The sequence below is a fragment of the Mus caroli genome, chromosome 18 (genome assembly GCF_900094665.2).
Source record: "Mus caroli chromosome 18, CAROLI_EIJ_v1.1, whole genome shotgun sequence".
Lineage (NCBI taxonomy): Eukaryota > Metazoa > Chordata > Mammalia > Rodentia > Muridae > Mus > Mus caroli.
The window spans coordinates 10842056-10854902 of NC_034587.1; the positions used below are offsets into that span (position 1 = coordinate 10842056).

General features: G+C 43.0%; 1 pseudogene; it reads left to right on the forward strand.

Annotated features, from left to right (window-relative positions):
- The first annotated feature begins 12231 nt into the window (after positions 1–12231).
- Positions 12232–12635, forward strand: LOC110285198 (annotated as a pseudogene).
- The last annotated feature ends 212 nt before the right edge of the window (positions 12636–12847 follow it).

A 12847-nucleotide genomic window follows, 5' to 3' on the forward strand; every position in this document is an offset into this window, starting at 1 on the left:
TACTAGGTAATCTAACACAGCCAGGACTAAAAAAAATTGAATTTGGAGTTGAAGAGATGGCTCAGTAGTTAAGAACACTTATTTTTGCAGGAGACCAGGGCTCAGTTCCCAGCACCCACATGGCAGCTCACACCTTAGCTGTAACTTCAGTTCTGGAAGACCCTACACCTCCTTCTGGTCTTCATGGGTACTTCACACATGAGATGCACAGGCATACACACAGGCAAAACTTCCAAAAACATCTTTTAAAAAAAAAATATTTGAATTCTAATTTCATGTTGTTTCTTATGTGCTTAAGCCTTGTTTTCCTATATAGATTTAAGAAACATTTTCATTTATTTACCCTCTGTCTCTATTAATCTGTGTGTGTGTTTGTGTGTGTGTATGTGGGTGTGTACATATCTGTGTGTGGGGGGGTGTGGGTGTGTACAGATCTGTGTGCGCGCGTGTGTGTGTGTGTGTGTGTGTGTGTGTGTGCTTCGACACAGGGGTGGAGCTCAGAAGACAACTTGAGGAGCTGGCTGTATCCTTCCATTCTTGGAGGATTGGACTCCAGCTGTCAAGCTTGATAGCAAGTGTCTTTACCCGCTGAGCCATCTCATCGTCTCTAGGTAGACATTAAGATCCTGAGAACAGAAGTTGTGTTTTATCCACACTAGCAAATGCTCAGAATCTGAACACATGGACCATGTCTAGTACATAAGACAAGGAAGCACCCTAAGCCTGTACTGGATCTTCCAAAGCCAGACCATGAGTCGCCATGCCTGTATCATAGTGTCCCCTCTTCTGGCTGACCTCTCCTTTGTGTTGCATACTCGAGTGCTGTGGACACAGAGACCTTCTGTAACGTGTGGCATATTGGCAGCCCCAAACTCCACCTCTCCAACAGTTCTTGGTTTTGCTTGCTTGTTGGGTGAAGTTGAAATCCACATCCAAATGCTCACTATTCAAGGCAGGGATTTTTCTTAAAACCAATGATTTGTCTTTGGACCACTGGCTGCCCCAGCCCTTGCTTGAGCCATGTTCCTGTCGGCAAGAATTGTGAGAGGCGGAGGAAAGCCAGCTGTAGCTGCCAGCTTTTAACTCCTGCTCAGGGGTTTAAAGAGGTTGTCCAGAGGCTCCTGCAGCCATGCCCTTCTTTAAAATCAATTTTAAAAAGCAAAAACATGAAAACCTCATTGTAGCAAAAATATTATCTAGGGGATCACACTTTCCAAATGGGTAACTATGCTTTTCTTTGAGTACGTGGGAGACAATGTCCCTATTTGAGTTTGATACAGGGGGATGATTTGAGACATTACTTAGGTGAGAACCTTTTGTTAACCAGAAAATTGTTCCCTTTGCCTCCCTGTTTTTTGCATATAAGTAGGCTTTACCGCATCTGTTTATTCCCCCCCCCTCCTAAATGGTACTTATACATACACCTGATTGGCATTTTATTCGTGTGGACAAACTGCTTCTATTATGTGAATGTGCAATAGCTGGAAGTCAATGGGAATCAAACAGCTAAAGCAATAAGCAAGGCTTCAGAAATTGTAGGACTGATAATAGCAACTTATGAGCTTACCAGACTGGAGACAACTTCAGTGTGGACTGTGCACATTCATCACCAAGCTCTCCATGCCTCTACTTCTGTTTCCTTAAATAGGATGAGCCTATGATTCATTTCAGAGAAGCACATGAAGTCTTCTCCTTTCCCTGTAACAGCTGGGAAAAGGAGTACAATTGTCCACCAGCGTACCCAGTGCCTCATAGGAGCTAAGCACTGCTAGGCATGAAGCTGTTCAGATTACCATTGCCTCTAAAACACCTTGTATGCAATATACACTTACACCATTCACCTCTGGAGCACTCAGAAGAGACATCAAAGGATTCGAGTCACAGAGATAGATAATCAAGACTCACAATATGGATTCCTCATTACCCCACAAAACTCCTCTCAACATGGAACATTCTAGAAGTGTGAGGAAAGGCTACACTGGGGATGGGGAACACCAACTAGTTTGTAAGGAATAAAATGATTATAACTATTAAAGGTAGTGGAGCAAATTTGGTGTGTTTAATCAAAACTAATTCTGCTAATTTCATTGATAGTCACCATACATTCAGATAAGTTAGTTCAAATAAATTTTCACCTTTGTTCAAAAATTATAACAGCAGTTGTATCCAAAAATCTGAGACATTTCTACCTTTTCCTACCTAACCACCAACCAACTGATTCTGCCCTGGGTCTGTTTCTTTGACATAGACCCCTGAATCTTACACAGGTCCAGCACTATGTACTCATGAAGTCCCCCTGAATACAAACAACTGTGCTTTGGTCAGTTAGTTACTTTCATGAAGCTGTGCTGGTTTCAAGATTAATTTTCTTTGTGTATGTGCATGTCTTTTAATGGTGGTAGGAATTCTATATCAAGCTGGAGCATGAGGTGGATTCTGCTGGCACCATGTAGCTTCTACTATACTAAACACTGTCAGTTAAGAGAGATGAGGTTAGAAAACAAGCTACTAAGAGACACATCACAGACTCAGGGAGGTTGGGTAATTTAGAGACTGTCTTACACACATAGAAACCTGATTGGGTGCCAATAGTGACCACGTTCTTTTCATAATCTTGTTCAGGAGCAAAGGAATAGAAATGAAGCCCCCAGGACCAAATTAATAATAGAATTAGGATTCTATTATGATTTTATTTTATTAAAGATTGTACATGTAGCTGATTTAAGAGGCCAGAAGATGGCATCAGATCTCCCAGAACAGGTGGTTGTAAGCTATGTGACCTGGGTGGTTAAGAACTGAACTCTAGTCCTCGGACAGCAAGAGCTTTTAACCACTAAGCCGCCTCTCTAACTCCACTATGATTTTAGTGAAAATTATAGATTTTCACAGTTACTGGGGTTATCATTAATGTTCCATGGTGGGGTGACACCCAAGGGGTGTTTCCCCTTCTCTAAGGAGAAGGGGTAATGGAAGGAGAGATTTGTAAGGGCAGGACTGGGAAGAGAAGAGGGAGGGGGCTGCAATCGGGATGTAAAGTAGATAAAAAAATAAATTGAGTGAAAAAAGAAAAAACTTTCAGTAAAGATTTGCAGGAGGTTTGTGTATCTCCGGCTGTAAAGGGTATGGGTGCTGGTTCCTAGGACCTAAAGAACAGTTAAAACCTCTGGCAAGGTGCTGTGCCCACCTGCTCACTTCACCATCATCAGAATGGCTGCATCACAGGACCGTGCATGAGCCTGCTAGCCTGTGTGGGAGGAACAAGAATTCCCGTCTTTCTCTTCTTTTCCTCTCAGTCTTTCTCTCTTCCTGTGCCCTATCCTGGTTAATCCATCCAACTTCATCAGTCTCCTGGCTGCCTTCTCAGGCTAATGGCTAGATAGCAACTTCTTCAATCTTCTAAGTAGCAGGTAGAATGATAATAGGTAGATAAGAGATATATAACTGATTGGCTGATTGGTTCATAGATAATAGATAGTAGATAAGATAGATAGATAGATAGATAGATAGATAGATAGATAGATAGATAGATGATAGATATCGATGTTAGAAGACAAGATAGAAGGACATATATTTCCTATATATAAATTATTCTATTATATATAGTTTATAATGTAGTAAATATATTACATATATAGTTATATATATAATGACTATGCAGTCTTACCTGAGCATGCAGTTTCTCTGTAGACCTGTCTCATACAGTTGTTACGTTAGCATCTGTGTGTTTCCTCTCACTTATTCCAGTCGTTGCAGTCCTTTCCTCAGCCCTCATTCTTGACCTTGCTGAACAAGACACTTGACCTGATGCTTATCTCTACAAGGTGGCTAAGCTTGTATTTTCACTTTCTTGAATTCTTCAAGTACTAAGATTTTCATTCAAATAACAAACAGTTCACCTTCAGGATAGCAAGGTCTTTAAAAAACAAAACAAAACAAAACAAAAAGCAATGTCTCAGTGAAGCAAATGGAAGCTGATGTTTGTGTGTTGTGTTTGTTGTGTTTCTTTCTTCTTGTAAGGGGCAGATCATCTAGCCAGAAACTAAGGTAGAAGAAAATAAGACAAATAGAAGAAACACACCTCAAACTTTGTAGTCCAGTTTAAGCTCAGGTCTCAGCAATAACAGTTTAGGCAAGGCCACCCTTCCTGGTCCCTGTGCTGACACAGCATTTCATAGGCCCTTACCTTCAGAAGCCTGGGATATCTCTGGTGATGCAATTTCCCTATGTGCTCCCTTCACATTCCAGAACACTTCTTCCTCTGGAAGAAACTGCGATCATTGGATTGCCAATTTTCTCTATGCCTTATCCTTTATTCATCCCCCTATTTTCAACCAACGTCATCTAGGGATGAACATTCACTTCAGTTGTCAAATACACCACCCTGAACTCCATCACGACCAACAACTCTACCACCCTGTGATCTGCAACCTCAGCTAGCTCCCAGTTTCTGTCTGTCTGCCCATTAGTGACTCTTGCAGAGGACCAGGCCCACGGGTCTGAAAATTGTCCCTCATGTTTGATGCTTGTCAAGGTGGAATTTTCTATACTTGCCATGGTGAAGCAGTCCATTTCTCTTGCAATTTGGTCTCCATGAGGTTTCCAGCATCTAATGGAGGTCTTCCTTTCTGGACTCTTCATAGCAGGACTCTACCTGGACTGCTCTGGGTCTGCCTCTCTCCAAAGGTCTCCCATAATCCTCTTCTAATGAGTCAACCTAGCTCTCAGGGATCCCAAGTCTGCATTCTTCATTCCTTTTCTATGCCTTTCCAGACATGCATGTCCAAGACTTGGTTGGCAATCTCAACTTCAAACTCAGTCCAGGATGGTGCCTGGTAAATAATTAACATTTAAGAAATATTAACTCAGTTGAATATACATAACTCAGTGTAAGCCCCTGAAACCAGAGAATCAGGTCCCAGACCCATCTCTAGTGCCCTAGGGAAAAAAAACAATTCTAAAGAAATTGTAAGGGAAAATGGGCTAAAACTGTATCCAGAGAGTCACATTCATCCTGAATAGAACCATATACAGTTCACCCATAAGATGCATTCAGACGGTATTCAGGAACGTACCAGAGGGTTCTTTAAGAGAAAATTAAGACAGCACAGAGCAAGCACCACAGGATGAAGGGAAGCTGCTGCTGTCTTCTTTAGTAAAGCCCTCGCAGCACAGTTATGCTCATTCGCTTCTGTGTCGTCTAAGGTTGCCTTAGAGAAGAATGGCTATGACCAGGACCACGTGGATCCCAGGCTCTCAAATATTTGCCATTTGCTCCTGGAAGAAAAACCGTTGTCTACCTTTTTTGACCAGTATGCCAACTCTTACATACCTCAGTCTAAATACAATGAGGAGAGTTTCTTTAAAAATGTATTTCAAAGTTCCAGCCGAAAGAAACAGAATTTCCAGAGAGTAACCTGGGACTTGGTGTTTTTTATAGTGACTATAGGTAACCCTTGGGCTTAGAGAAACTGAAGAAACTGGCTGCTTTTCAAAGCTCCATCTTAACAGCCTTACAACTGTGGCTTCCCCCCTTCCCACCTCAGTCTCCAGCTCTACTACTGTGAGCTCCCTGAGCTTCAGGGTCCCTCGTGTAGAGCAGAAAAACAGGTGAGCCTTCTGCACAGGGCAGTGGTGGCAGTTAAATGAGAAGACTCTTCACGTGGCATATGGTCCAGCAAGGGCTTTGTCACCATCATGTACACCAACAGTATTATTCACTTCCTTCCTCTTCCTCCTCATCCTCATTTAACTACACCTCCCTCATGATTTATCTGCTTAAAGTTTTTTTTTTTTGTTTTGTTTTGTTTTTTGTTTTTGTTTTTTTGGTGTTATTGTACTTAGACATGGTGGGTCAGCTTACTTTTACCTCACAAATCCTGAATTCTATATTCTTATATTTTTTTTAGCTTAAAAATCGTCAGGAAATAAATCTTTAAATGATTTACAGCATATTTTATTTAAAGAGCACAAAGTACTGTACAAAGAAGTGAGTCTGATGGAAGAGATGGGCAGGGTAAGTGGACATACCCCAAAACCACATTTCAGAGCCCGTCCAGGCGTGGACGCACAGTGGCTGACTCCCAGCCCAGGACCTGGCCTCAAGCCCCAGCACACCTTTCCAAATCTGCCTCCTCATCATTTATTTAAGAGCCTCTCACAGATAGGATGCAGCAAACCCAGCCGCCAAAACCCTTTTATGGGCCTACAGAAGACTCTTGGGTCTTCTTTGCTGTTCCCAGCCTGAATTTTGATGGGGTGAAGGTAGCCTACACTACTTGTCCAGAGAACCCCAGAATGACTCTGCTCGGGGTCACTCCCCTTCTCAGAACACTTCAGCCTCTTCTCAAGCTACTCACATAAGCTCTAAAAGTCCACCATGCCCTCTCATCTCCGCCCTCAATCCCCTGCCCTGGGTTCATTTATATCCCACCTCTTGGTATCTATCGGAACCAACAAAACCAAAGCACTGAGCTCAACAAAGGTTAGGAATTCATACTTGATCTTAATGTCCATTACAAGATTGTCCTGACAGACACAAATGACGATCTTTACCATAGCCTCTTTCTGCCAAACCACTTTTAAGAAGTCATATCCCCCTCCAGGAAGGACATTCTAAGAGGGGATTGCAAAATGCAGGTGGTTGCTTGGAGGTGAGGCCATAATGTAGAAAGTGGATGGAGAGTTCTGCAAGCTTACACCATGATAGCATCCTTTACTTTCCAAAGGCCTGTTACTGGAAGAGGGTTAGATGAACTTTGAAGGCCTGCCCCAAAGCGTGAAGTCAGTGGACTAGATTGGTACTTCCGAGAAGTGGATCACTGTTCTGTGCAAGGGAAGAAGAAACCTGGCCATTTTTGACACTGTCTAATGCTGACATATAGCATTGGAAAGGTGTGTGACATGGCTGAGATCAAACAAATCTAAGGCTTTTTAAAGTGGCAATATATGTCCCGACAAACTGAAATCAGATGCCTTGCACAGTATAGCCCAGCCACAAGCCCAGCCTTTCAATCTGTCCTCGTCAGACCTGGAATCTACTCTGTCTGCATATACCCTATGCTATGGTTTGAATATGCATATCCCTCACAGACTCCTGTATTTTAACACTTAGTCCTGTGTTCACGGCACTACCCTGGGAGATTGTGAAACCTTATGGGCAAAAGCCTACCTAGAAGAGGTAGGTTACTGACGGGAAGGGCATGGACATTACAGAGCACAACACACTTACATGGTGTTTTCTGCCTCCTGAACACCAAACTGTAAGCAAGCTGCCACATCCTCCCTCCCTCCCTCCCTCCCTCCCACACAGTATGGAGCAACCCTGCTATGCCTTTCCCATGGTGATGGACTGCATTTGCTCAGACCACAAATAAACACAAATCTGTCCCCCTTAGGTTGTTTCTTGTCAGGGATTTGGTCATAACAATGAGGAAAGTTCCCTACAGTTTCTGGTACTTTAAGTCTCTCTATACCTCTGTTTCCTTATGAGGATCACATCAACTGTTACCTTTACAGAGAAGGGTTAAAGATTGAAGAACCTAGAAGTTTGCATATAAACGTCACATCTCTGTTTTGTGTTATTTGGTGACTAAATCCTCTGTCTTTATATGAATACAGAGCAATGGTGGGCTGTTGGATTTCTATAAATGCAGTGTCTCCTTCTACCCATACAAGCATAAAACACAAACACTTGGGCATGAGAGACAGAATACTCCCAGGGTAAACAGGACTCCAAGAAATCCAAAGAAGAGGGAGATAGAGTTCTTGGCTCCTTTCTTTCTAGTGTTCTCATACCCTGTAGTCATGGTGACCTTTCATGTAAACAGCTCTCATTAAAACAGAGAAGGCACAAATTAGCCAAATGGAAGGAAACGAATCCAAGGACAGGACACTGGAGTTGGCTCAGCAGCAGCACCTGGCACAGGGAGGGACAGCACCCAAGACACTAGCACATCCTTAATGCAGACAAACATGGCTGGGCATGAGCAGAGAGAAGTAAAACTGAAATCCAAGTAATCCAGATCAAGCATAAAAAAGGAAGTGTAAATAATGTTAAACTATTCTTCACAAATATGAAGACGTGCCACGCCGGCCCAATGTCCCTGAACATTTCTGGATTGAGCTCTGAATGTTTCTGGATTGCCCAGATCTGCTCTTGGTCTTCTCTTTGTTCTCCTAAATATCCTAATTGCTTATACAATTGCTTGTATGACTTTATATTGTGAATATTCAAAGTATGTCAAGTGTCAAAAAGTGTCCAAGTATTCAAAGTGTCAAGTTAACAGGTATCTTGCTCAAAACACTTTAATCTACTCTCTCAAAATATCGTCACATTCAGCTCAATACTGACCATAGGCATGCTGAAGATTAGACCTTATCCCTCCTGTCTACTGCAAACTTGCATCCTTTGGTCCACTTCTCACCCCATCTCTCTCATTTGCACCTCCAGAAAGTACTGTTCTACTCTGCTTCTATTTCTTCTAATTCTCATTTAGAATATGCATTAAAAAAAAACTGCAGAGGGTTATTTTTTTATGTTCAACTCCATCATTAGGAATGACATCATCTTTTGAAGTCTGGGTCATAAATATTTCACTGAATGGATTGCTCCTACCTTAATGTAGAAACTCCTTTGTTTTGTTTGGAGCTAGTAGTTGTGCCCAAGAACTTCTGCATATTGATCGTGTGCTTTGTCACTGAGGAGCCCTCAGCCACTGTACATATTTTTTTTTTTACCCATTCATTCACTGACAGATGCATATATTGACGTCATCCCATGGCCATTATGAGGGATGCTGTAGAGAACCTGAGAAACCAAATATCTCTAGGAAGTGTTGAGCTTGTTTCTTTAGAAAGATTTCTGAGGCATGTATCTGAGCTTTAAGAGCCCTTCACAGGTTGTCACTGTCCTACCTGTCTCACATTTTCTCCAATCCTTAATTCTGGGTAGCCATGGGACCTACCTTCATTGATGGATAAGACCATGTCCCTGACATCCTCCTCTTTCCCCACTTTGGAGTGCTCAGCACTGGACTTGCTTTCCTTGTGAGTCTCAACTGTTGGACTACATTTCCTCAGACCTTTGATCATGACTCCTTTTACTGTGCCTCCTCAGTGTCTAGTATCATTTCTAATAGACAGGAGGGGTCATTTTTTTTAACAGTAAAGGAAATAAGGAATCAGAAAAATCAGGTCCTGTTAGCCTAATCCCTGAATCAGTCTTAGAAGCTGTGGGTACTATCTGTGTACTTGAAGCTTTGCCTGATGTCATGTGCATATGGTGTGTGTGTGTGTGTGTGTGTGTGTGTGTGTGTGTGTGTGTGTGTGTGTATGTGTGTGTGTGTGTGTGTGTGTTCTACTTTAATGACAGAAGTACACCTCACCCCCTCAATGCAGAAGGCTCCCCTTGAACCCAGCAGCAACCTTCTTACATCCATAAATACTCTGAATTCTCCCTGGCTCTATAGAGCTGAAATTATTCATGGTGTAGTGGTTTCCACCCATCTTTTGTTTATATTTATTTGTTTGTCCTGTATTCATTACAGTCTAAGTCTCTAGCCATAAGCATGGACTTCCTTTGTAACTCACCCCAGTATACAAACTATACGTGCTTGACTGGCTGCCACACTAGTGAATAATGTTTGATCATTTTATTGAAATTCCTCTTTACCCCTGGACTGATTTCTTTAGGGTTTAGTCTAACTTCTTTCAGCTCCTGGTCTGCAGGCCCGTGTTGATTTGCATTATGGCTGCATTAATGCTTTTGAATGCTATCCATGTGCTAGGTGCTGTTTAGAACTAAATAAAATGTCTTGCCCTAGTGATTTGTTTTCTTTCAACTTGGCAGATTTGTGACCCCTGTGTTTCTAGGAGCTGAAATTGTCAAGACTCTTTTAATGCACCTCTTTGTTCGGGCAATAGCACGCCTGGTGGCTTTGAGAATAGCTGTCGTTTTGAGAATAGCATTTGTAGACACAACTGTTGTTGAAAAGGGAAACTCTACATGGACTATTTCACTGGGAACAGGCAGCAGAAAGACTGCTATTGTTCTTCATTAAAAGAAGTAAATGAAGCCTCATGCACTAATTTCATCCTGAACATGATGCAGCATTTTGCTCTAAATCTGTATCTATATCGACCATCTCAGAGTCGTTCGCATTCCAATTAGTGTTTGTGAGCAATCCCCCTCCCCTCCCCTAGACAGCCAGGATAGAAAGATCTGGCTCCCATTTCCATGAACTTCCAAGATGGCTTTGAGCAAACAGCGCTAGCCACAGTGTGGAAACTCCTCGGGTCCTTGTTACACTCTAGAGAATCATAAGCTCAGGCAATCTCAGCACCGTAAAAGCCACAGACATTCCAACAGAACCACAGGCTTAGGGTACTTCTTTGCAACTTGGAGCTGTGCCACTACAGTTTAGCAGGAGTTGGAGACAGATAGGGCACATTTGTCCCTCTCCTTGTTGTGAAATGGGGCTCCTCCAAGCATGTCTGTGCAACATTGAGGGCTCAAAAACTAGGTGTTTTCCACTTGGGCGACACTGAATCTTCTGGCTCAAGTGAACGTGCCAAGTCCCTCTCCACACAACACATTAAAAGCCGAAATGCATCTGTCTGTCTCCCTTTCTAGAACAAATGTCCACACCATAGAAACTTCTTGAGAAGTTCAAGAAGGCCAAATTCAGAGGACCAGCAGGAGGCAAAAAAGCACAGAATAAGTAAGGACTGAATGAACCACAGGCATGCGTACAAGCGCCCCTAAAAATGTGCTGGGTGATGAGGATCACCCCAACCCACAAGAGAGTTACCAGCTTCAAAGCCACATGCAAACAGGCGCAGCGAGACAGCCGTGATAAAGAGTTAGGAAGAAGGAAGAATGCTTAAGGTCAAAGATAAACTCCCAAGGAAGTTGAAACATCAAATGAAAACGAGTGGAGAACAGACATAAAGCAGAAGGTCTTCTGATATTAAAAACAAATTGGCAAGTCTTCACAATTTTGCCAAGTTGATCAGCAAAATTGACTCAAATCTTTCCAGTTTGCATTAATCGATCACTAGAAGAAATACATTTTTTCTAAGTACCAATCTTACTTCTTAATTAATTACTTCCCAATTTTCTCTTTTTCAAAATATTTTATTAATGCTTATCCTTCCACGTATCTCCTTATCAATATGTTTGGTAACAACATATAGCAAAGGTTGCAGTATTTACTATGATTGGAAAAGCTCTACCTAATGGCTTAGTTATAAGTTTTTAAAAATACAATCTCATTACCACCCTTTAATATAAATGTATATACAATATACATTTAATATAAATTTACATATGGTAGCTGATGCTGATAATTTTGCAGATTGATTATAAACTGAGAGCACACACTCCAAAGGCTATGATATCAGAGAAATTAGACATGAACAGCTGGAGAGAATGTGTCAGGCAGCAAGACAGGACCACAGTCAGCCTGCATGGGCTAACCTGTGCAGGATAGGACCACAGTCAGCCTGCAGGGCCTCACCTGTGTAAGACAGGACCACAGTCAGCGTGCATGGCCTTACCTGTGCAGGATAGGACCACAGTCAGCCTGCTTGGCCTGACCTGTGTAAGACAGGACCACAGTCAGCCTGCAGGGCCTGACCTGTGCCTTCAATTCGATGGATTGCTGTAGAACCCAACAAAAGCCGCTGAGTTAGGCTAAGTCCAGTGTCTGTAAAAGCCACTGGGGCAGCTGGACATGGAGCTGAGTCAGTGCTTAACAGAGAAGAGTATGAAAGCCAAGGTCCTCTCCACCTCATCTTGAATTTTCCTTGTTAGTTTCAGAGTTAACATTGACTATAGAAGTTCATCAATATCCTCGATGTGTTCAAGGCTGAGTCATATTCTCAATCCTATTTTGTGCATTGTGTTATTTAACTGACTATAATATGCTCCAAACTCTACTGATCCAGAAGACAGTCTGCTTTTGACGACTACTAGATGCCAGTATCTACTAGGAGGCACTATTCTACTACTAGCATGGAGCATTAGTGGTATCTAGTAAGAGTTAGAATGACAACAAACAGCAAACAAATAACGATCGGCCAGGGAGACTACAGTAAAAAGTGGCTCCAACATGGGCACAGCATGTATACGCACATACTCCTACAAGTGCACGTGTCCAAACGGCGAAAGAGGGGGAAAGTAGGAGAGCGGGGAGAGAAGCAGATAAGAATAAGGAGTATCCAGGAAGAGGTATGGGGCTACATGTGGGTGGAGCACTCTGGGCGGGTGTGGGGTCCAGGGCACCCAAGGGGCAGGGACCTGGTGGCAAGCAGAGCAGCAGCATCCACTCAGGCTGCATCACCACGGTGCGCAGCGTGACGATTGCTGTGCTCATCTGGCTCCTGCCGTCCGAACTGGACCTGGCCAAGGTGCAGAGCCTCGTGGACACAATCCTGGAAGACCCTGACAGTGTGCCCCCATCAACATCCTATGGATTGAAGGGGCCCAGGGTGGTGACTACTCCTCCTCTGGGAGCTGTCACCGCTATGCAGCCTACCAGTAGCTACAGAGAGAGATCATTCCTGCCAAGCTTGTGAGGTCCACCCTGTCAGACCTGAGGATGTACCTGGGAGCATCCACACCAGACTTGCAGTAGCAACTTCCTCATCCCACCATCCCATCCACATCCCGGTGCTCGGAAGACACATGCAGCCCCCAGTGGGCAGAGTAGAAGGGATATGTTCTCTTTATACTTAAGGTCTGCCTCTTGTTCCTGGGAATGAGAGGTCTCAGTTCTTCTGTCTGTGAAATATCATGGCCTTGACTCTGAAGGAGTACCAAGAGGAGGAAGTGAGAAAGGAGATGAAC